This window comes from Stenella coeruleoalba (genome assembly GCF_951394435.1).
Source record: "Stenella coeruleoalba genome assembly, chromosome: 3".
In the NCBI taxonomy this organism is placed as follows: domain Eukaryota; kingdom Metazoa; phylum Chordata; class Mammalia; order Artiodactyla; family Delphinidae; genus Stenella; species Stenella coeruleoalba.
The window spans coordinates 121,512,530-121,537,845 of record NC_137148.1 but is presented as its reverse complement, the minus strand read 5'-3'; the positions used below and the strand labels follow the sequence as shown (position 1 = coordinate 121,537,845).

General features: G+C 37.2%; 1 protein-coding gene across 12 annotated transcripts in view; it reads left to right on the top strand.

Moving 5' to 3' along the window:
* PRELID2 (PRELI domain containing 2) overlaps nucleotides 1–25,316 on the top strand; it is a 764,348-nt gene that overhangs the window by 352,817 nt on the left and 386,215 nt on the right. For all 12 annotated transcript variants that reach the window (XM_079916212.1, XM_079916216.1, XM_079916209.1 and 9 more), the window contains one exon: nucleotides 6,222–6,387. The gene's annotated coding sequence lies outside the window, so the exon portion shown is untranslated. The remainder of the gene's footprint in view (nucleotides 1–6,221; nucleotides 6,388–25,316) is intronic.

The window sequence follows — 25,316 nt, the reverse complement described above, 5'->3', positions numbered from 1 at the left end:
GATGCAGAAAAAGCTTTTGACAAAATTCAACACCAATTTATGATAAAATACCCTCCAGAAAGTAGGCATAGAGGGAACTTACCTCAACATAATAAAGGGTGTATGTGACAAACCCACTGTTAGCATCATCCTCAATGGTGAAAATCTGAAACCGTTTCCTCTACGATCAGGAACAGGACAAGGTTTTCCATTCTCACCACTATTATTCAACATAGTTTTGGAAGTTGTGGACACAGAAATCAGAGAAGAAAAAGAAATAAAAGCAATCCAAATTGGAAAACAAAAGTAAAGCTGTCACTGTTTGCAGATGATGTGATACTATACGTAGAGAATCCTAAAGATGCTACCAGAAAACTACTAGAGCTAATCAATGAATTTGGTAAAGTAGCAGGATACAAAATTAATGCACAGAAATGTCTTGCATTCCTATACACTAATGATGAAAAATCTGAAAGAGAAATCAAGGAAACATGCCCATTTACCCCTGCAACAAAAAGAATAAAATTCCTAGGAATAAACCCACCTAAGGAAACAAGAGTCCTGGATGCAGAAAAGTATAAGACAGTGATGAAAGAAATCAAAGATGATACAAATAGATGGAGAGATATACCATGTTCTTGGATTGGAAGAATCAATATAGTGAAATGACTATACTACCCAACGCAATCTACAGATTCAATGCAATCCCTATCAAACTACCAATGGCATTTTTCACAGAACTAGAACATAATATTTCACAATTTGTATAGAAACACAAAAGACTCCGAATAGACAAAGCAATCTTAAGGAAGAAAAATGGAGCTCAGGGAATCAGGCTCCTGGATTTCAGACTATGCTACAAAGCTGCAGTAATCAAGACAGTATGGTACTGGCACAAAAACAGAAATATAGGCCAATGGAACAGGATAGAAAGGCCAGAGGTAAACCCACGCACCTATGGTCACCTTATTTTTGATAAAGGAGGCAAGAATATACAATGGCGAAAAGACAGCCTCTTCAATAAGTGGTGCTGGGAAAATTGGACAGCTACATGTAAAAGAATGAAATTAGAACACTCCCTAACACCATACACAAAAATAAACTCAAAATGGATTAAAGTACTAAATTCAAGGCCAGACACTATAAAACTCTTAGAGGAAAACCTAGGCAGAACACTCTAGGACATAGATCACAGCAGGATCCTTTTTGACCCACCTCCTAGAGAAATGGAAATAAAAACAAAAATAAACAAATGGGACCTCATGTAACTTAAAAGCTTTTGCACAGCAAAGGAAACCATAAAAAAGACAAAAAGACAACCCTCAGAATGGGAGAAGATATTTGGAATTGAAGCAACAGACAAAGGATTAATCTCCAAAATTTACAAGCAGCTCATGCAGCTCAATATCAAAAAAACACACAACCCAATCCAAAAAGAGGCAGAAGAATTAGGAGTGGGTGGGACTTCCAGCTCCTACCTGAAGGAGGTCGTTTGGCTGCTTTTGCTGCCGTCTGCAGGACCCGAGGCTCAGGATCACTCGGTGGAGCCGAGCTTAGAGAAACTGGAAAGAGACCGAGGGGTGCCGTCCACACTGCCCAGGAGTGAGCGGATTGCGGAACCCGCTTCCAGGATTTTTGGCCTAGGTCTCTGCCATTATCCTGTGCGTCTCCTGGCACCACCATGACCACAGGGTCCTATGTCAACCAACGCAGTGCAGGACCCAGCCCAGAGTCCATGGCTTTTCATTGGCTGAGTCCTTTCCAGGAAAGAAGGAGTCTTCATCCATTTGGATTCCGTTATTGTTTCAGGTTCCCATGGTAGCAGCAGCATTTATGGTCCCTGGACAGGGCCATGTGATCTTTGAGGATGTGGCTGTGTCCTTTTCCCAGGAGGATTGGGGTCTCCTTAACGATGCTCAGAGACTCCCGTACTGTGACATGATGCTGGAGAACCTGTCACTTATAGACTCCCTGGGTTGTTAGCATGGAGTAGAACCTGAGGAGGCCGTTTCTGAACAATGTGTTTCTGTAGAACAAGTGACAGAAGACAGGAATCCAAAGCTGGAGCCATCTATCCTGAAGCCTCTGTCTTCCGATATGAGCGTCCTGGTGGAGAAAGATGTTTTGTACTTGGCTGACAATACGTTAATGTGCAGAGAGGTTGAGAAGGCTTTCCTAGGCAGCTTAGGCTTTCCCCAGCACCAGCCCTCCCATGATGGAGAGCATCCACGTAGAAGCAGGCAGAGAAGGGAGGTCTCTCACCTTGGGCAAGAGCATCACAAGTGCAGTGAATGTGGCAAAGCCTTCAGTAAAAAGTTTAAATTCACAGAGCACCTGAGAGTTCACACTGGAGAAAAACCTTATGAGTGCAGTGACTGTGGGAAGTTCTTTAGACACAGCTCCAGTCTTATTCATCATCGGAAAGTTCACATAGGAGAAAGGCCTTATGAGTGCTGTAATTGTGAGAAAGTCTTTGCCCACAAATATAAACTTTTTGAGCACCAGAGAATCCACACTGGAAAAAGACCATATGAGTGTAATGAATGTGGGAAAGCCTTCCTTCGCAAGGATTCACTTGTTCAGCACCAAAAAATCCACACTGGAGAAAATCCTCATAAGTGTGGTGAATGTGGAAAGTGCTTCCTGAACAAAAATAACCTTCTTGTGCACCAGAGAGTCCACAGTGGAGAAAGGCCTTATGGATGAAGCAAATGTGGAAAGTCCTTTGTCTTCAAAAAAAGGCTTCTTTATCACCAGCGAATCCACACTGGAGAAAGGCCTTACATGTGCAGTGAATGTGGGAAAGCCTATGTCTACAAAGGAAGTCTTATTGTGCATAAGAGAATTTACAATTTAGAGAAGGCTTATGGGTGTAACGAATGTGGGAAATTCTTTACAAGCAGTTTTGCCCTCAATAGACATGAGAATGTTCACACTGCATGAAGGTGTTATGAGTGCAGCAAATGTGGGAAAGCTCTCAATGGCAAAGTTAAACTTGCTGAGCACCAGAGAATCCATACTGGAGAAAGACCCTATAAGTGTAATGAATGTGAGAAAGCCTTCATGCGCAAGTATACACTTGTTCAGCACCAAAAAGTCCACACTGGAGTAAAGCCTTTTAAATGCAGTGAATGTGGGAAGCCCTTCACTTACAAAACAAGTCTTGTTGTCCATCAGAGAATCCACACTAGAGAAAGGCCTTATATGTGCAGTGAATGTGGGGAAGTCTTTGTCTACAGAAGAAGTCTTCTTGTCCATCAGAGAATCCACACTAGAGAAAAGCCTTATGAATGTACTTCTTTGTAGGCAGCTCCAAACTCATAAAAAACAAAGTTCACACTAGGGCAATGCCTTCTGGACTTATGCTTTCCTTCACTTGAGTTAATATCTAGCAGCACAATTCCTATGTAGTAGGGTAGGTGAATGCATACCTTATATGTGGCCGGTCAAACTTTTCTAAAATGGTAGTATATTTTTGTAGTCTCACGAGAAGCAGCAGAACATGAGTTCCTGTTTTTTACATTTTTACCAACACTTGGTATGTTCAGGCTTTCTAATTTCAGTGATGTCATAGGTGTATCTAGTGATTTTAACTAACATTTCCCTATTGACACAATGTGAGTGGTTTTCCATGTGTTAATTTCCAACCATATTTCTTTTTTTTAAATTTTTATTGGGAATATAGTTAATTTAGAATGTTGTGTTTCAGGTGTACAGCAAAGTGAATCAGACAGACATATTTCCTTTTTGAAATTTCTGTTCATATAATTTTGTCATCTTAAAAAAAAAAAAAACCAAAAATGGGCAGAAGACCTAAATAGACATTTCTCCAAATAAGATATACAGATTGCCAACAAACACATGAAAGAATGCTCAACGTCACTAATCATTAGAGAAATGCAAATCAAAACTGCAATGAGGTATGACTTCACACCAGTCAGAATGGCCATTGTCAAATAATCTACAAACAATAAATGCTGGAGAGGTGTGGAGAAAAGGGAACCCTCTTGCACTGTTAGTGGGAATGTAAATTGATACCCCCACTATGGAGAACAGTATGGATGTTCCTTACAAAACTAAAAATAGAACTACCATAGAACCCAGCAATCACACTACTGGGCATACACCCTAAGAAAACCATAATTCAAATAGAGTCATTTACCAGAATGTTCATTGCAGCTCTATTTACAATAGCCAGGACATGGAATCAATGTATGTGTCCATCGACAGATGAATGGATAAAGATGATGTGACCCATATATACAATGGAATATTACTCAGCCATTAAAAGAAATGAAATTGAGTTATTTTTAGTGATGTGGATGGACCTAGAGTCTGTCATACAGAGTGAAGTAAGTCAGAAAGAGAAAAACAAATACCATATGCTAACACATATATATGGAATCTAAAAAAAAAAAAAAAAGGTCATGAAGCACCTAGGGACAAGACAGGAATAAAGATACAGACCTACTAGAGAATGGACTTGAGCATATGGGGAGGGGGAAGGGTAAGCTGGGACAAAGTGAGAGAGTGGCATGGACATATATACACTACCAAACGTAAAATAGATAGCTAGTTGGAAGCAGCTGCATAGCACAGGGAGATCAGCTCTGTGCTTTGTGACCACCTAGAGGGGTGGGATAGGGAGGGTGGGAGGGAGACACAAGAGGGAGGAGGCATGGGGATATATGTATGGTTGATTCACTTTGTTATAGCAGAAACTAACACACCATTTTAAAGCAATTATACTCCAACAAAATTTTTAAACAAACAAACAAAAAACCCAAAAATTGCATTTTAGCACAGGCATCCAAGGGTGCCAAGAACTTGACAGCATGACAGCTAGCGGGAGAGGAAGCCAAGGCAGTTAGGGGTGGCCTCCAATTCATGGTTGACAGCCAGGGATAATTTGTGGTTAACAGATCAGGAAAACTCACAGCATATACATGCATCCTCACTCTGAAAGTGCTGTGAGTGAGATTGTCTCAGCGGAGTCTGTGCCTAGCTTTTTTGTTTTTTGTTTTTTGTTGTTTTTGCCTAGCTTTGAACTTTAAACACTGACTGTTTAGTGTGGCAGTATCTCTAAGTCGTCTTAAGTTACTTACCTCTCTTTAAATAGTGATATATGTGATGTATAAGCTAGTTTATTCTAGACTTTAAGCCTATGTTTTGTTTTGTTTTTATTGAATTTTACTTGATTTACAATGTTCTGTCAGTTTCTAGTGTACAGCAAATTGATTTTTATATGTCTATTGTTTTTTAGATTCTTTTCCATTATAGTTTATTATAAAATATTGAATATAATTCCTTGTGTTATACAGTAGGACCTTGTTGTTTTTGTATCTCTTAATCCCAACTCCTAATTTATCCCTCCACTCTCCCCACCCTTTGGTAACCATAAGTTTATTTTCTAAGTCTTTGAGTCTGTTTCTGTTTAGATATGAACATAGATATGTTCATTTGTGTCATATTTTAGATTCCACATATAAGTGATATCATATGATATTTGTCTTTCTCCTCCTGACTTACTTCACTTAGTGTGATAATCTCTAGATCCATCCATGTTGCTGCAGATGACATTATTTCATTATTTTTTTATGACTTAGTAGTATTTCATTGCATACATATACCACATCTTATTTATCCATTGATCTGTCAATGAACACTTGGGTTGCTTCCATGTCTTGGCTATTGTGAAAAGTGCTGCTATGAACATTGGGTTACATGTATCTTTTTGAATTAGTTTTCTCCAGATATATGCCCAGGAGTGGGATTACTGAATCATGTGATAACTCTATTATTAATTTTTGAAGAAACCTCCATACTGTTGTCTGTAGTGGTTGTACCAATTTACATGTCCTCCAACAGTGTAGGAGGGTTCCCTTTTTTTCATACTCTCTCCAGCATTTGTTATTTGCAGACTTTTTAATGATGGCTATTCTGACTGGTGTGAGGTAAACATAAGTCCTTTGAATTGCCTCTCACACTGCCTAGAACACCCTGTCCTCAGATTGTCAGCTTAAATGGCAGTTCTTCAGAAAGTCTTTCCTGAGCCCCTGTTTAAAGAAGTTAGATGCAATAGCTTTCTGTTATATTACATTACATTACATTACATTGTTACATTATATTACATATACAATGTATATAATATAATGTAATACATTACATTATATTATCTTGTAGCATATATCACTTTTTGGAATTATCTTAAAGTTTTGTAATAGTATTTTTCTTTGTTGTAGGTATCCCCTTTCTAGTCTGGGAACTCTCTGAGAATAAGGACTTTCTCTGTCTCATTCACCACTGGATCCTCAGGGCCTGGACTAGTCCCTGGCTTTTACGTCTCTCTGCACCTTCAAGGCAAGGATCATATCTTAGACAACTTGCCAAGTCTGATGCCACAGGACAGTAAGTGATTCCCATTAATACGTAGACCTATTTAATAAATACAATTGAGCTTTGTAGATGTAACCAGTAGTGAACATTAAGTGAGCACCTTGTTGGAAAAAAGGGCCATTTTTCTCTTAATCAACTTTTAAATTAATTTAAAACCAGCTATTATTTTTGTGTATGTGTGTGTTCAGCTTGCATTTGAGCATCATTTTGTACAGGTGCTTTGAGAAGTGAAAGAGAAGAGTACAAGTGGTCGTTGCCTTTCAAAGTCTTCTACTCTGTTCTGAAAGACGTGGGTGAAGTTCATTTTCCTTTCTAATCTTTGGAAATGGTGCCTAGCTGTGTTCTTAGATAAATAATGCCTTTTGTTAAAAAAAAGAATGAATAAATGGATAAAAGTAAAAATCACTGAATGAATGAAAAGAGGTGAATTAAGTGATAGGAGTTAGAACCAGATGCAGCCAATCATCAGAGTCTTTGAGTCAGGGTGAAAAGATTTGATTGCATGAAGTCTTTGACTCATGAAGTAGACTTAATTTATTTTTCACCCAGTAGAAACCATTCACTGTTTCCTTGTGTTCATGTTGTTTCTTACTACCATGGGTTGTTCTTGATGTCCCTGTGGCTGAAATGCATGCTGATAATCTTTGTATGTTTAAAATCCATTCACTGAAGATAAAAGCAAACATCATCATCTCAGTGAAATAGTTTACTACCTCCCTTGCAGCAAGAAATTTCTCCACCTCTGAATTCCTAGAATGCTCTATTGACTCTCTGCCTGTCACACATAACCCTTTTCATCTTATATTGCCATTATTTATGTCTGCATTTAATCTTCTCTTTTAGACTCAGCTCCTTGAGGGTGGGCTTATTGCTGATTTATCTGAGTAGCAAACTTTTAGTAATTCATTCAAAGAGTATTTACTGAAGACATTACATGTGAGGCAGAGTGATAGTATTGGAGAAAGAGTTGTGAGCACCTAACATCGACAAGTCAAACACTAGTATGCCTTGGATTTTGGAGTTTAATACAGAGCAGAGTATTAATGGCTTTTATTAGTTGAGCACATCAGACAATTTGATGAGATAATTATCTTAGCATATTGTAGATGAAGACATAGGTTTTATTTATTTATTTATTCTGGATAAATGCATTTACTTTTTTAAATTATAGTTCATGTAAAATATTATGTAAGTTACAGGTGTGCAATATAGTGATTGAAATTTTTTAAAGGTTATACTCCATTTATAGTTATTATAAAATATTGGCCTTATTCCCTCTGTTGTACCATGTATCCTTAAGGCTTATTTCATACATAATAGTTTGTACCTCTTAATCCCCTACTGTTATGGCTCCTCCCCCTTCCCTCTCCACACTGGTAACCACTAGATTGCTCTCTATGTCTGTGAGTCTGCTTTTTTTTGTTATTGTTTTTATATTCACTAGTTTGTTGTAGTTTTTACATTCCACATGTGCTATCATACAGTATTTGTCTTTCTCTGTCCCATTTATTTCACTTAGCATAATGCCCTCCAAGTCCATACATGTTGCTGCAGCTGGCATTTTTTCATTATCTTTTATGGCTGAGTAGTATTCCATTGTGTATATATACCACACCGTCCTTTTTTTAACATCTTTATTGAAGTATAATTGCTTTACAATGGTGTGTTAGTTTCTGCTTTATAACAAAGTGAATCAGCTATATATATATCTCCTCCCTCTTGAGTCTCCCTCCCACCCTCCCTATCCCACCCCTCTAAGTGGTGACAAAGCACTGAGCTGATCTCCCTGTGCTATGCGGCTGCTTCCCACTAGCTATCTGTTTTACATTTGGTAGTATATATAAGTCCATGCCAGCCTCTCACTTCGTCCCAGCTTACCTTTCCCCCTCCCTGTGTCCTGAAGTCCATTCTCTACGTCTGTGTCTTTATTCTTGTCCTGCCCCTAGGTTGTTCAGAACCATTTTCTTTTTTTCTTTTTCAGATTCCATATATATGTGTTAGCATACGGTATTTGTTTTTCTCTTTCTGACTTACTTCACTCTGTATGACAGACTCTAGGTCCATCCACATCACTACAAATAACTCAATTTCGTTTCTTCTTATGGCTGAGTAATATTCCATTGTATATATGTGCCACATCTTCTTTATCCATTCATCTGTCGATGGACACTTAGGTTGATTCCATGTCCTGGCTATTGTAAATAGAGCTGCAATGAACATTGTGGTACATGACTATTTTTGAATTATGGTTTTCTCAGGGTGTATGCCCAGTATTGGGATTGCTGGGTCATATGGCAGTTCTATTTTTAGTTTTGTAAGGAACGTCCATACTGTTCTCCTTAGTGGCTCTATCAATTTACATTTCCACCAGCAGTGCAAGAGGGTTCCCTTATCTTATCTCCACACCCTCTCCAGCATTTATTGTTTGTAGATTTTTTGGTGATGGCCATTCTAACTGGTGTGAGGTGATACCTCATTGTAGTTTTGATTTGCATTTCTCTAATGATTAGTGACTTTGAGCATCCTTTTATGTGTTTGTTGGCAATCAGTATATCTTTGGAGAAATGTCTGTTTAGGTCTTCTGCCCATTTTTGGATTGGGTTGTTTGTTTTTTTGATATTGAGCTGCATGAGCTGCTTGTAAATTTTGGAGATTAATCCTTTGTCAGTTGCTTCACTTGCAAGTATTTTCTTCCATTCTGAGGGTTGTCTTTTCATCTTGTTTATGGTTTCCTTTGCTGTAAAAACTTTTCAGTTTCATCAGGTCTCATTTGTTTGTTTTTATTTCCATTTCTCTAGGAGTTGGGTCAAAAAGGATCTTACTGTGATGTATGTCATAGAGTGTTCTGCCCATGTTTCCTTCTAAGAGTTTGAGAGTGTCTGGCCTTATATTTAGGTCTTTAATCCATTTTCAGTTTATTTTTGTGTATGGTATTAGGGAGTGTTCTAATTTCATTGTTTCACATATAGCTGTCCAGTTTTCCCAGCACCACTTATTGAAGAGGCCTTTCTCCATTGTATATTCTCGACTCATTTATTAAAAATAAGGTGACCATAGGTGCATGGGTTTATCTCTGGGCTTTCTATCCTGTTCCATTGATGTATATTTCTGTTTTTTTGCCACTACCATAGTGTCTTGATTACTGTAGCTTTATAGTATAGTCTGAAGTCCAGGAGCCTGATTCCTCCTGCTCCGTTTTTCTTTCTCAAGATTGCTTTGGCTTTTGGGGTGTTTTGTGTTTCTATACAAATTGCGAAATTTTCCTTCTAGTTCTGTGAAAAATGCCATTGGTAATTTGATAGAGATTGCATTGAATCTGTAGATTGCTTTGGGTAATATAGTCATTTTCACAATGTTGATTCTTCCAGTCCAAGAACATGGTATATCTCTCTATCTATTTGTATCATCTTTAATTTCTTTCATCAGTGTCTTATAGTTTTCTGCATACAGGTTTCTTGTTTCCTTAGGTAGGTTTATTCCTCAGTATTTTATTATTTTTGTTGCAATTGTAAATGGGAGTGTTTCCTTGATTTCTTTTTCAGATTTTTCATCATTAATGTGTAGGAATGCAAAAGATTTCTGTGCATTAATTTTGTATCCTGCTACTTTACCAAATTCATTGATTAGCTCTAGTAGTTTTCTGGTAGCATCTTTAGGATTCTCTCTGTATACTATGCTGTCATCTGGAAACAGTGACAATTTTACTTCCTCCTTTCTGATTTGAATTCCTTTTATTTATTTTTCTTCTCTGATTGCTGTGGCTACAACTTCCAAAACTATGTTGAATAATAGCAGTGAGAGTGGGCAACCTTGTCTTGTTCCTAATCTTAGTGGAAATGGTTTCAGTTTTTCACCATTGAGAATGATGTTGGCTATACCACACTTTCTTTGTTCACCCATCTATTGATGGACATTTAGGTTGTTTCCATATCTTAACAAATGTAAACCATGCTGCTGTGAACTTTGGGGTGCATGTAGGAGGGTTCTCTTTTTTCCACCTCCTCACCAACATTTGTTATTTGTCCATTTTTTTTAATTAATTAATTTTTGGCTGTGTTGGGTCTTCATTGCTGCACACGGGCTTTCTCTCGGTGCAGCAAGTGGGGTCTACTCTTTGTTGTGATGCTCTGGCTTCTCATTGCGGTGGCTTCTCTAGTTGCAGAGCATGGACTCTAGGCACATGGGCCTCAGTCGTTTTGGCACATGGGCTCAGTAGTTGTGGCTTGTGGGCTCTAGAGAGCAGACTCAGTAGTTGTGTCACACAGGCTTAACTGCTCTATGGCATGTGGGATCTTCCTGGGCCAGGGATTGATCCTGTGTCCCCTGCATTGGCAGGCAGATTCTTAACCACTACACCACCAGGGAAGTCCATTTGTGTTCTTTCTGATGACATAAGTTTTAGATTCCATAGATTATGGTTTTACTCCTGCTCTATTGCTTACTGGATATGTGACCTAAAGCTGGTAATGAGACATTTTGGAACTTCTGTCTCAGCTACTTATTAACACAAATAATGCTATATAACAAACCACACCAAAGTAGATTAAACTAGAATTTATTAAACTTATGAGTCTGTGGTTTGACAGGGTTGTTTTTCTGGTCTGGGCCAGGCTAGGCTGTTTTCATTTTGGCTAGCTCATATGTCTGTGAGCTGGTGAGTCAGCTGGGAGGGTGGATCAGTCTAGATGTGCTTCACCCAAGAAAGATCTTTGGCACATGTTTTCTCACCATCTACCACGTAAGCCTGGACTTGTCCACATGGTGATTGTGGGGGTCCAAAAAAGCTAGTAATCTAGGCTCCAAGTTGGTAGTGTAACTTTTGCAACATTCTGTTGGCAGAAACAAGTCACAAGATCAGATCAGATTCATGGGGTAGGGATTCCATCTTTTGAGGTGAGTTACTGGAAAATCACATTGTAAGAATGTGGATACAGGGGGACATGAACAGTTGTTGGTTATATTTTTACTTCCGTCTATAAAACAGAGATGATAATAATAGTTGCTACTTTATAGGTGGATTCTGAAAATTATATAAAATAATGTGGAAAAAACCTGGGATGTTATCAGGCACTTAAGAAATGTTGGAAGTTTTTTTAGGATTTTTACATCACTTTTCCTCACAACCAAGCATAGAGAGATATTATATTCCTCATTCAGGTTACTTGTCCCTGACCACAAAGTTAGTCAGTTATGGGGCCAGGATTCAAATCAGGATTCAATTCAAAGCTGGTAGCAGAGATTTCCCAACTATTCACCAAAATTGTTTTTCTTTTTTGTTTGTTTGTTTTTCCTGGACATTTCCCAGCCCCTCTTGCTGCAAGTGTCACAGTGTGATTATTTTCTAGCCCATAAATGGTGAGTAGTATTGCTCAGGAGGGAAGGAGTCCAGATCTCTGATTCTCCATGTAGAAGAACTTCCTACAGATTAGGAACACTGATTTTCAGTTTTAGTGAGCTAGGAATAAACTTTTCTTGTGAATAGGCAATGAAGTGTTGGAGTTCTTACAGTAATAACAAAATAACCACTCTGGTTTAGTTGTAACAAGCTAATAGTACTATAGCAAGCCAGCTGTAAAAAACTAATACTAGCCATAACAAACTAGCTAGTTATAGCTGGTTGTTACTAGCTATAACAAACTAACCAATACAGAGTTTAATTTCTCAAACACTACGTGGTACAATTTAAGAAGGTGAAAACTTTTCTAGGTAGTATTTTGCAGGTATTAGGCTCTCTATCATTCATTGAAGAAATGAAGTTTCCAAAACTAAACATAAGCTTTCCAGTCTGTTAATACCATGTACCACTATCTCTTTATCTCCCCTCTGTCTGTGATTTCCTCCTTTTCCTTCCACTCAGAGAAACACGTTCCTTTTTCATTAAACCAAACTGACTGTAGGGTTTACATGCATCTAACCTGGGCCAGAAGATCAAATTCTCTGATTAGAGTACCATTATTAGGGTTCATTTTATCTGCATGAACAAAAACAAAATGAAAAAACAATCAAGTGGTCTCTTCTATAGATTGAAAATATTTGTTTCAGGGCCTCTCTTTTCCACTTCTGAGGACACTATCAAGGATTAGGTGGGGTTCAAGGAAATTCTCACAGGGTTGTGAAAGTGGGTTTTAAGCACTCTAATGGAAAGAGAGGAGTTGAAAATTAAAAGTGAAGGAAATTAGAAGGGTTCAAAAAAACTAGTGAAAACAGAAAAAATATATCAACCCTACTTGAAACGAGAGATCATGAAATTTACCCTCCCTTTGGCCCAGAAAGAAGATTCCATACTAAGTGGCACCATTATAGAATCTGTAGAGAGACAATTAGGGCTTTAAATTATGACAAGTATTTGAGACCTCTGGTATTGACATGACTCAAAGAATTTGCCCTATGCCTTAGAGGAACATGGAATCGTAGAGAGGCGGATGATGTAAACATGGAGCCAAGGAATAAGAAGTCTACTTACATGCCTTAAAAGGAGAACAATTAGCTATACAGCGAAATAGAATCCAACTTAAAAAAAAATGCCATTTCTATTCAGTAATCTCACTTTAAAAGAAAGAATAATATAGGTAACATTTAATGCATACTCACTCTGTGCCAAGTACTCTTGAGTTGAACAAGAAAGAGGCAAATAATAAAATCAAGTTGAAATTAGATATTTTGTGAAAGCAAATGTTTTAAAAGGTATACCAGGGAGGTTTGGAGTAGAGGAAGAAGACGAAATTTAAAGTCTTAGGTTGAATCTTGGCTGTGGCACTTGGGCAAGCATGTCACCTCTCCAGTCCTCTGTGGATTCATTTGTAAACTGGGAATAATGATAACCTCCACTGAGAGCCAGTAAGATAAAAATGTGTGAGGGCACTTTTCCAGCTGCAATATGCAAGGCATATGACCATATTTAAATTAAGCTCTTACATTACACACACACACACACACACACACACACACACACACACACACAAACCCCTAATTGTCTCATTTACAGTGATATCTGGTGGGAAGAAACAGCACAGCTTTTTTTGCAGTGGTTCATGTCTAGGGAAACACGCTGTATATCACCGATATCCCTTTATTGCCCAATAAATAAGCAAAACCTCACAACCAACAAGGCACATCACAACAAAAACACAGCTCCGAAACAAAACATAGGACAACGTTCAAAGGCAGCTGCAGAAGGCAGTTACATGATGGAAATAAGAAATGAGATAACTCACTCATATATTTCATTTCTTCCAGTAACTCGTTAGATACTTAAGAGAAGTGGCTTGTACCAGTTTTCTTTTCATTAAATATTCATATTTTCTAATGGAAATTGTTCTGAGATATTGGGTAAATTGAGCAACTTATAAATGTATGCCTCTGAAAGAAGAGTCTGGGAATTCCCAGTGAGCAAGCTACTGCTTAAATGATTAACACTCCATTGATTTTATAATGAAAAAGCTGGAAAGTAAATATAGTGTGTGTTTTAAATGTTATGATAGCTGTTTGTCTTGATGCTTAGATCATAAGATTTTTTATTGCAGATCTCTGTTAACTATGCAAAGTATTACTGTGCTTTCACTGGAGGATCCTCTTTCAATTCTCTGGGGACAAAACCCCTCCATTAAGTCATCTATGAGGTAAAAAATGCAAATGAACCATTCTTACTATTTAGAAATGAAGGAAAAGATAATATGTTCTAGAAAATTTAAAGACCAGAAATTTGAATACAGGGTATACTTTCTATTCCTGTTAGGCAGGAGGATACTTGAGTTTCTGGGGAACTATGGGAGAGTAACTTAACCTTTATTTTTCTACATCAGTCCAGTAAATGTTTAATGAGCACTTACTATGTGTTTAGGATACAGTGGTGAGCAAGAAAAACATGGTGCCTGAAATCAGGGGACTTAGAAGATAAACAAGCAAGTGTTAACAACACAGTGTGAGCAATGTGGTGGAAAGGAGCTGTGAGAACACATACAAGGGGGCAGATAGGTCAAGAACACTGTCCTTGATGGGATGACTTATGCTGGACCCTGAGGATGCACAGAAGGTAGGATTGTTCCAGGCAGTGGTAAGAACATGTGCACTGGTCAGGAAATTAGAAAGAAGGGGGCATGTTTGTATAGCTGAATCACACTGACTCCATTTTGTCAGCTCCATCTTGGTCCCAAAGTCCTACTCTGTCTCTCTTCTATGTGACTGAACTTTAGTCTACAAACAAGGAATGTGCCCAAGCCAGATAAGTTCCTTATTGACTTTTACGCTTGCCTTCATCTGATATGAAAACTGGAAGAATGCCTTTTAAAATTTTTTATTTTATTTTTATTGGAGTATAGTTGATTTACAACGTTGTGTTAGTTTCTGCTGTACAGCAAAGTGAATCAGTTATACATATACACATATCCACTCTTTTTTAGATTCTTTTCTCATATCGGACATTACAGAGTGCTGAGTAGAGTTCCCTGTGCTATACAGAAGGTTCTTATTAGTTATCTATTTTATATATAACAGTGTGTATATGTCAAACCCAATCTCCCAATTTATCCCTCTCCCCACTTCCCCTTTTCCCCTGGGCAACCATAAATTTTTTTTCTACATCTGTGACTATTTCTGTTTTGAAGATAAGTTTATTTTGTACCATTTTTTAAAATTCCACATATAAGCAATATCATATGATATTTGTCTTTCTCTGTCTGACTTACTGAACCCTGGAAGAATGTCTTATGCTGACACATGGTTAGTGTTCATGAGACACCTGGGAGGGGACGGGAGGAAAAAAACCCTGGTTTCCATCAGTGCGAAAGTGCTTCTCACTTGGTAGTCAGATTCTATTCTTAGGTTTGGCCCCGTTAAATCCCCCTGTACCCCTTTTAAGGGGTGCAGAATGTAGCTGCAAATGCTTCTGGATTGCTGTCTGCTCAATCCTGCCTGTAAGTAAGTACACACAATAAACTTCATAATTGCATTTTATGGAGTTGCCTGTTTCATGTTTCAGTCTCATAGTTCCTTCAGTTTGGAGGATATTATTCGATATCCCTGCCATCCAATGTGTGTGGTAGCCACTAAAAGTGTGGATAGAAAAGTGGTGCCTCACAAAAACCTATCATGAACCACAAATATGAGTTATATAAGTAAACATGACTTATAATTTAAAATTTTGTAGTAGTCATGTTAAAAAAAAGTAAAAAAATTGATCAAATTAATAATATATTTCATTTAGCCCAATATATACCAGATATCATTTCAATGACTAATCAATATAAAGATATTAATGAAACATTTTACTTCATTTTTTCATACTGTCTTTGAAGTTCTCTGTGTATTTTATACTTAGAGCACAACTCACTTTGACCTAGCCACATTTCAAGTGCTCAGTGGCCAAATGGCTACCACACTGGACAATACAGGGATAGACAGTAAAACAATGGATTAAATGGTGAGAGATGGAAATAGACATGTAGAAGGAGCCAAATCCTGAGATGTTTTATTTCTTTCTTCGCAACCCAGTTACTTAGATGAGGTGGTATTTAAGGACCTTCTAACCCTAAAATTCTATGAACCTCTATCCTATTTCAGTGTAGGATGGCAAAGAAGTGTCCCAAACTGAATGTTCTTACCTTAACATCTCAAAATTATTTTAGCACCGTTGTTGTCATAGTTGTTGTCTCCTCCCCTCCTCTTCCCCCCTCCTTTCCCTCCTCCTTTACCTCCTCATTCTCCTCCTCTTCCCCCTCTTCCTCTTCCTCCTTCTTAACTACAAAGGTATTTGTACCCGCCTCTGACCTAGGAATGCCATAATGAATACACTTACTCTCACATGAATTTTTCTTTAAAGCTCATTTCTCTTGGTTCGTTCAGAAGGACTTCAGTTTGACGGTATCTATTGTAGATTTTTACATAGTAAATTTCACATGCTGATAATAGCACCTTATTTTTTCTTTGAGAACTATTACTCCTTCATTCTCAGTCCATGTTGTTTGGGTGTGGCTAGCCATGCTCCAGGTCAAGGGGTAGGTATGTTTCAGGCTTAAGTCTGTGTCCTTGGCCACAGTGATTGGTTCAATGAGAGGTGTGTGGCCTAAATCATGTTACTATGTCCCAATAAGAGCTCATCTGGAGGAAATTTTGCTCGAGCTATTGGCATAAAAGTACTCTCTTTTCTTTTTACTGGTAAAATTACTGGTAGCATGGGATGTGGAATTGGAGATAATGGCAGCCTTCTTGTCATCATGAGGAGAGAGTTTGAATGAGAATGGAGCAAGCACAGAGAAATGCAGAGTAGAGAGATGGGAAAACTAGAATTTTGGAAAAAACAACAACAACAAAACTTTGTGCTCCAGACCCAGCTGTACCTGAAGTCAAAAAATCCACTCTTGGTCTTCCCACTTTAAAAATCTCTATTTTTTTTCATGTTAAAACCTCTTTGAACTAGAGTTTCTGCCGCTTGCAATGAAAAGATTACTGGCTAACAACTATTATCAACCTTAGTTGATAACACTATTAGATTAACACTATTATCAACCTTAACATCATTTTATAGAATGGACCCCAGAATTTTGTTACAAGAAAACTTTATCAGATAGACAATTCTGACATCTGTAAAAATATATTTCTTCCTATGAACTACTATAATTATTCATTAAGACATTTGTTCATTTTATTCAACAAGTATTCTTTGCAAATATACTCTCTTTCAGACACTGTGTTCTGTTTTATATATTATACCAATTATTTACTTGATTTTCTCTCTCATTTTGTGATCTTTCAGTGGGCAGAATACTCCCGCCCAATCCCAAATAAAACTAAGATGTTGGAAATAAAAATAGAGGCAAGTTCTCTCCGTCTGAAGTGTTTTGTTCTTTTAAAAATTACGTTAAGTCTCATGTTCTTTGAGAAGGAACAATTAATTCTCTCAAACCCCTCTTTTTCTACCCCCTTTACACATGTCCCGTATTAATTATCTCCATAATTTTCTGACTATAATTTTGGAACATTTTAGAATTTATTGTCTCCCAAAATTATGATTAGAATAAATGGGCAGTTTAAGAATAAATCCATGTCTAGACCTTTCCCTACTGCATCAGAATCTGTTGGGATTATTACTTTAAATGAAAATTCGTGAGCTCCTTTTGCTCAGAGATTCTAAACTGGAGTCTTTGGGTACTGTCCTAGAATTTGCATCTTAACCAGCTCTCTTGGAGAATCACATGTACACAAATGTTTTGGAGTTACCTGGTTACTTAGGAAAAATTCTATAAGCATTCCAGGATATAGTGAAGGCATAGATTGACTTTGAGACCTAGATCATCAGCATTTAAATATTATTTACCTGCTCTAGTCTATACCTGATAGCAAATAATTATTTTAATAATCATAAACATTTCACACAGATGGAAGACCTGCTAAATATTCACATATTAATGTATGAGCAGAACAGTATTAATTAATCATAGGTAGACTCTATAGATCATAATATCTGTTTATTAAATTTAATTATAGAGTCCAAACTCTGTCTAATGAGGGATCTGCTGACTGATACTAACTTAAGCTGGAAAAATTGGTCTACTATTACTTTTTTCAAACAAAAAATGGCTTGCTCCTAAATTCTGTTCTTATATATTTCATCTAAACTCCTACAACATCTTTGTCATGGCTTTTTTTATATTAATTTTAGTTTGGAGGATTTTGTTTTTAATTTAATTTATTTTTTTATACAGCAGGTTCTTATTAGTCATCAGTTTCATACACATCAGTGTACACATGTCAATACCAATCGCCCAATGCATCACACCACCACCCCCAAACCCCTGCCACTTTCCTCCCTTGATGTCTATACATTTGTTCTCTACATCTGTTTCTCAATTTCTGCCCTGCAAACCAGTTCATCTCTACCATTTTTCTAGGTTACACATATACGCGTTAATATACGATATTTGTTTTTCTCTTTCTGACTTACTTCACTCTGTATGAGAGTCTCTAGATCCATCCATGTCTCAACAAATGACCCAATTTCGTTCCTTTTTAGGGCTGAGTAATATTCCATTGTATATATGTACCACATCTTCTTTATCCATTCATCTGTTGTTGGGCATTTAGGTTGTTTCCATGGCCTGGCTATTGTAAATAGTGCTGCAATGAACATTGGGGTGCATGTGTCTTTTTGAATTATGGTTTTCTCTGGGTATATGCCCAGTAGTGGGATTGCTGGATCAAAAGGTAATTCTATTTTCAGTTTTTTAAGGAACCTCCATAATGTCCTTCATAGTGGCTGTATCAATTTACCTTCCCACCAAAAGTGCAAGAGGGTTCCCTTTTCTCCACACCCTCTCCAGCATTTGTTGTTTGTAGATTTTCTGATGATGCCCACTCTAACTTGTATGAAGTGATACCTCATTGTAGTTTTGATTTGCATTTCTCTAATCATTAGTGATGTTCAGCAGCTTTTCATGTACTTCTTGGCCATCTGTATGTCTTCTCTGGAGAAATGTCTACTTAGATCTGCCCATTTTTGGATTGGGTTGTTTGTTTTTTTAATATTGAGCTGCATAAGTTATTTATATATTTTGGAGATTAATCCTTTGTCCATAGATTCATTTGTAAATATTTTCTCCCATTCTGAGGGTAATCTTTTTTGTCTTGTTTATGGTTTTCTTTGCTGAGCAAAAGCTTTGAAGTTTCATTAGGTCCCATTTGTTTATTTTTGTTTTTATTTCCATTACTCTAGGAGGTGGATCAAAAAATATCTTGCTGTGATTTATGTCAAAGAATATTCTTCCTAAGTTTTCCTCTAAGAGTTTTATAGTGTCTGGACTTACATTTAGGTCTTTAATCCATTTTGAGTTTATTTCTGTGTATGGTGTTAGGGAGTGTTCTAATTTCATTCTTTGACATGTAGCTGTCCAGTTTTCCCAGCACCACTTATTGAAGAGACTGTCTTTTCTCCATTGAATATCCTTGCCTCCTTTGTCATAGATTAATTGACCATAGGTATGTGGGTTTATCTCTGGGCTTTCTATCTTGTTCCATTGATCTATATTTCTGTTTTTGTGCCAGTACCATATTCTCTTGATTACTGTAGCTTTGTGGTATAGTCTGAAGTCAGGGAGTCTAATTCCTCCAGCTCCGTTTTTTTCCCTCAAGACTGCTTTGGCTATAAGGGGTCTTTGTATTTCCATACAAATTTTAAGATTTTTGGTTCTAGTTCCGTAAAAAATGCCATTGGTAATTTGATAGGGATTGCATTGAGTCTGTAGATTGCTTTGGGTAGTAGAGTCATTTTCACAATATTGATTCCTCCAATCCAAGAACATGGTATATCTCTCCATCTGTTGGTATCATCTTTAATTTCTTTCATCAGTGTCTTATAGTTTTCTGCATACAGGTCTTTTGTCTTCCTATGTAGGTTTATTCCTAGGTATTTTATTCTTTTTGTTGCAATGGTAAATGGGAGTGTTTCCTTAATTTCTCTTTTAGATTTTTCATCATTAGTGTATAGGAATGCAAGAGATTTCTGTGCGTTGATTTTGTATCCTGCAACTTTGCCAGATTCATTGATTAGCTCTGGTGGTTTTATGGTGGCATCTTTAGGATTCTCTATGTATCATATCATGTCATCTGCAAAGAGTGACAGTTTTACTTCTTCTTTTCCAATTTCTATTCCTTTTATTTCTTTTTCTTCTCTGATTGCTGTGGCTAGGACTTCCAAAGCTATGTTGAATAATAGTGTGAGAGTGGACATCCTTGTCTTGTTCCTGATCTTAGAGGAAATGCTCTCAGTTTTTCACTGTTGAGAATGATGTTTGCTGTGGGTTTGTCATATATGGCCTTTATTATGTTGAGGTAGGTTCCCTCTATGCCCAGTTTCTGGAGAGTTTTTATCATAATCGGTGCTGAATTTTGTCAACAGTTTTTTCTGCATCTATTGAGAGATCATATGCTTTTTATTCTTCAGTTTGTTAATATGGAGTTTCACATTGATTGATTTGCATATATTGAAGAATCCTTGCATCCCTGGGATAAATCCCACTTGATCATGGTGTATGATACTTTTAATGTATTGTTGGATTCTGTTTGCTAGTATTTTCTTGAAGATTTTAGCATCTATATTCATCAGTGATATTGGTCTGTAATTTTCTTTTTTTGTAGTGTTTTTATCTGGTTTTGGTATCAGGGTGATGGTGGCCTTATAGAATGAGTTTCGGAGTGTTCCTTCCTCTGCAATTTTTTGGAAGAGCTTGAGAAGGATGGTTGTTATCTCTTCTCTAAATGTTTGATAGATTTCACCTGTGAAGCCATCTGGTCCTGGACTTTTGTTTGTTGGAAGATTTTTAATCACAGTTTCAATTTCCTTACTTGTGATTGGTCTATTCATATTTTCTATTTTTTCCTGGTTCAGTCTTGGAAGGTTATACCTTTCTAAGAATTTGTCCATTTCTTCCAGGTTGTCCATTTTATTGGCATAGAGTTACTTGTAGTAGTCTCTTAGGATACTTTGTATTTCTGCGGTGTCTGTTGTAACTTCTTTTTCGTTTCTAATTTTATTGATTTGAGTCCTCTCCCTCTTTTTCTTGATGAGTCTGGCTAATGGTTTATCAATTTTGTTTATCTTCTCAAAGAACCAGCTTTTAGTTTTATTGATCTTTGCTATTGTTTTCTTTGTTTCTATTTCATTTATTTCTGCTCTGATCTTTATGATTTCTTTCCTCCTGTTAACTTCTGGGTTTTGTTTGTTCTTCTTTCTCTAGTTCCTTAAGGTGTAAGGTTAGATTGTTTATTTGAGATTTTTCTTGTTTCTTGAGGTATGCTTGTATAGCTATAAACTTCCCTCTTAGAACTGCTTTTGCTGCATCCCATAGGGTTTGCATCTTCGTGTTTTCATTGTCATTTGTCTCTTGGTTTTTTTTTGATTTACTCTTTGATTTCTTCAGTGATCTCTTGGCTATTTAGTAATGTATTGTTTAGCTTCCATATGTTTGTGTTTTGTAGGTTCTTTCCCTGTAATTGATTTCTAATCTGATAGTGTTGTGGTCAGAAAAGATGCCTGATATGATTTCACTTTTCTTAAATTTACTGAAGCTTGATTTGTGACCCAAGATGTGATCTATCCTGGAGAATGTTCTGTGTGCACTTGAGAAGAAAGTGTAATCTGCTCTTTTTGGATGGAATGTCCTATAAATATCAATTGTGTCATTTAAAGCTTCTGATTCCTTATGTTTTTTTCATTTTGGATGATCTGTCCACTGGTGTATGTGAGGTGTTAACGTCCCCCACTATTATTGTGTTACTGTCGATTTCCTCTTTTATAGCTGTTAGCAGTTGCCTTATGTATTGAGGTGCTCCTATATTGGGTGCATATATATTTATAATTGTCATATCTTCTTCTTAGATTGATCCCTTGATCATTATGTAGTGTCCTTCCTTGTCTCTTGTGACATTCTTAGTTTAAAGTCTATTTTATCTGATATGAGTATTGCTACTCCAGCTTTCTTTTGATTTCCATTTGCATGGAATATCTTTTTCCATCGCCTCACTTTCAGTCTGTATGTGTCCCTAGTTCTGAAGTGGGTCTCTTGTAGACATCCTATATATGGGTCTTGTTTTTGTATCCATTCAGCAAGCCTGTCTCTTTTGATTGCAGCATTTAATGCATTCACATTTAAGGTAAGTATCGATATGTATGTTACTATGACCATTTTCTTAATTGTTTTGGGTTTGTGTTTGTATGTCCTTTTCTTCTCTTGTGTTTCCCACTTAGAGAAGTTCCTTTAGCATTTGTTGTAGAGATTGTTTGGTGGTGCTGAGTTCTCTTAGCTTTTGCTTGTCTGTAAAGCTTTTGATTTCTCCATCGAATCTGAATTAGTTCTTTGCCAGGTAGAGTAATCTTGGTTGTACATTCTTCCCTTTCATCATTTTAAGTATAGTATGCCATTCCCTTCTGGCTTGTAGAGTTTCTGCTGAGAAATCAGCTGTTAACCTTATGGGAGTTCCCTTTAGTGTTATTTGTCGTTTTTCCCATACTGCTTTCAATAATTTTTCTTTGTCTTTAATTTTTGCCAGTTTGATTATTATGTGTCTCAGCATGTTTCTCCTTGGGTTTATCCTGTATGGGACTCTCTGTGCTTCCTGGACTTGGGTGGCTATTCCCTTTCCCATGTTAAGGAAATTTTTTACTATAATCTCTTCAAATATTTTCTCGGGTCCCTTCTGTCTCTCTTCTCCTTCTGGGACCCCTATAATGTGAATGTTGTTGCATTTAATGTTGTCCCAGAGGTCTCTTAGGGTGTCTTCATTTCTTTTCATTCTTTTTTCTTTATTCTGTTCAGCAGCAGTGAATTCCATCATTCTGTCTTCCAGGTCACTTATCCGTTCTTCTGCCTCATTTATTCTATTATTGATTCCTTCTAGTGTATTTTTCATTTCAATTATTGTATTGTTCATCTCTGTTTGTTTGTTCTTTAATTCTTCTAGGTCTTTGTTAAACATTTCTTGCATCTTCTCGATCTTTGCCTCCATTCTTTTTCCGAGGTCCTGGATCATCTTCACTATCATTATTCTGAATTCTTTTTCTGGAGGGTTACCTATCTCTACTCCATTTAGGTTTTTTTCTGGGGTTTTATCTTGTTCCTTCATCTGGTACATAGCCCTCTGCCTTTTCATCTTGTCTATCTTTCTGTGAATGTGGTTTTTGTTCCACAGGCTGCAGGATTGCAGTTCTTCTTGCTTCTGCTCTGGAGGTTTTTTATTTTTAATTTTTAGTGTAGTTGATTTACAATGTTGTGTTAGTTTCAGGTGTACAGGAAAGTGAAGCAATGTTACATATACCACTCTTTTTTAGGTTCTTTTCCCATACAGGCCGTTACAGAGTATTGAGTAGAGTTCCCTGTGCTATACAGTAGGTCCTTATTAGTTAGTATTGAGTAGAGTTCCCTGTGCTATACAGTAGTTCCTTATTAGTTATCTATTTTATATGTAGTAGTGTATATGTGTCAGTTGAGTTTGGGGTTTTGAAGTTCATTTAAAAATTTGTATTGCCTTGCAAAAAGAAGTTGATACAGTGGATCTGTGTAGCAAGAATTGGATGTCAGAATGAGATCTTGTAATGTAGACATAGCTGCCTGAAGTTGGGATTTGGGGAGAAGGACTGAAATAGAAACTCAGATCAAAGTAGATGCTTGTGATACTTTGTCAGTTTCATAAATCAAGTGGAAATCTTATTGTGCTTACAAAATTTTCTGGGCCCTGGTAATGTTTTTGCATTGTTTATATTTGGATAAAAACACTCATGCTAAATAAAGGAACTTGGGAAGGGTTTCTTTCTCAAGAAGATTACTGCAAATGTTGGCCTCTGATTCTGGCCATCTAGGTTACAATTATTGATGTCATTTATTCATCTGTCCAACCAGCCATCCATCCAACAATGTTTATAAAGTGCCTGCAGTATGCCCTACACTGTACTAAGTACTTGGGATGGAATGTTGAACAACAGGGACCTAGCTCTGCCCTCAGGTATCTTATAATTTGGTGATTCTACTGATCTGTCCATCTGATCCTATGTGGAGGGACCCAGAGCATAGTCTTTCTCAACTTTCAGAAGAACATTATTTTAGTTCCCATAAATTATAGACTTATTGGCTTACTAGATATTTCATCTAAAATGCCTGATGGTATATACTGTGGTTCTGTGCATCTCAGTCCAATGTCCTGCAGGAGGCATACACAGGTTATTCCACTAATTATCACTACTTTCTTGCAGAGAATCTTGTCATGGATTGTACAAGGCAGTACAAGATTATTGTGCCCTTCACTAATTTATGACTCCAATCTGTAGCATGTACACCCCAATTTACTTCATTAGAAAGAATATAAATATGCATACCGACCCCCAGAATAACTTTAGGATCAGGAGGCCCATCTTGAGGGACCAGCTGTGACATTAATCACTTGGTGGTTCTATCAGCCAATGTCGGCAATTATGATCAGTACTACTTAGGAAAATAATTAGATCAGGCTTGCCCATCACTCCAGAGTATGGGTTCTGAAGGAGCAAGTGCTCACACAGAAATGTTCAATGAATTGTCGAGTATGCCAAATGACTGTCATTCTGGCTAATGATGGTCTGATAAATCTCTCTTAGTTGTCTAGATTTCTAGGTGGTGATATTTTCACTGACAGGAAGATCTAGTTTTAGGGATATGTGCTTGGGAGAGTCAAATCTATCTTTTCTAGTTTTGTCAGATAATTAATGGGAAGAGACAATTAGTGGTAATATTGAGGCTCTGAGAACACTGGAAAAAGTCGACTTTAAGGTAATGTTTTAGTAACAAAATTACTCAAGGCTCATCACATCTACATCCCACACTGTTACTTCTATATTCTCTGATCTTGGGGAGACAGATTGATTAAGCAGTTTATTGTTGTCATTTTTTAGTATTCTTTTAGGTCTTGGAATCACATCCTGTACATGCAGGTACAGTACTTTAGATTGGATGCTTTTTTTTGCCATTAACATTGGGGTGAGGTTGATGTAGGTTTTTCCCTTAGTGGAGCCAGAAACGTTTTCCCACTTTCTATTACAAACTAAGGTAGCTTCCATGGACCTAGTCATGACTTGGCCTCTGGTAATAGTGGTAAAACTAACACAATTGACATAAACATGCTCATATAGTATTTCATACTGTACAAAATATTGTCATACACATTTTTAAACATCTTTATTGGAGTATAATTGCTTTACAATGGTGTGTTAGTTTCTGCTTTATAACAAAGTCAATCAACCATATATATACATATATCCCCATATCTCCTCCCTCTTGTGTCTTCCTCTTACCCTCCCTATTCCAGCCCTCTAGGCGGTCACAAAGCACTGAGCTGATCTCCCTGTACTATGCGGCTGCTTCCCACTAGCTATCTATTTTATGTTTGGTAGTGTGTATAAGTCCATGCCACTCTCTCAGTTCGGC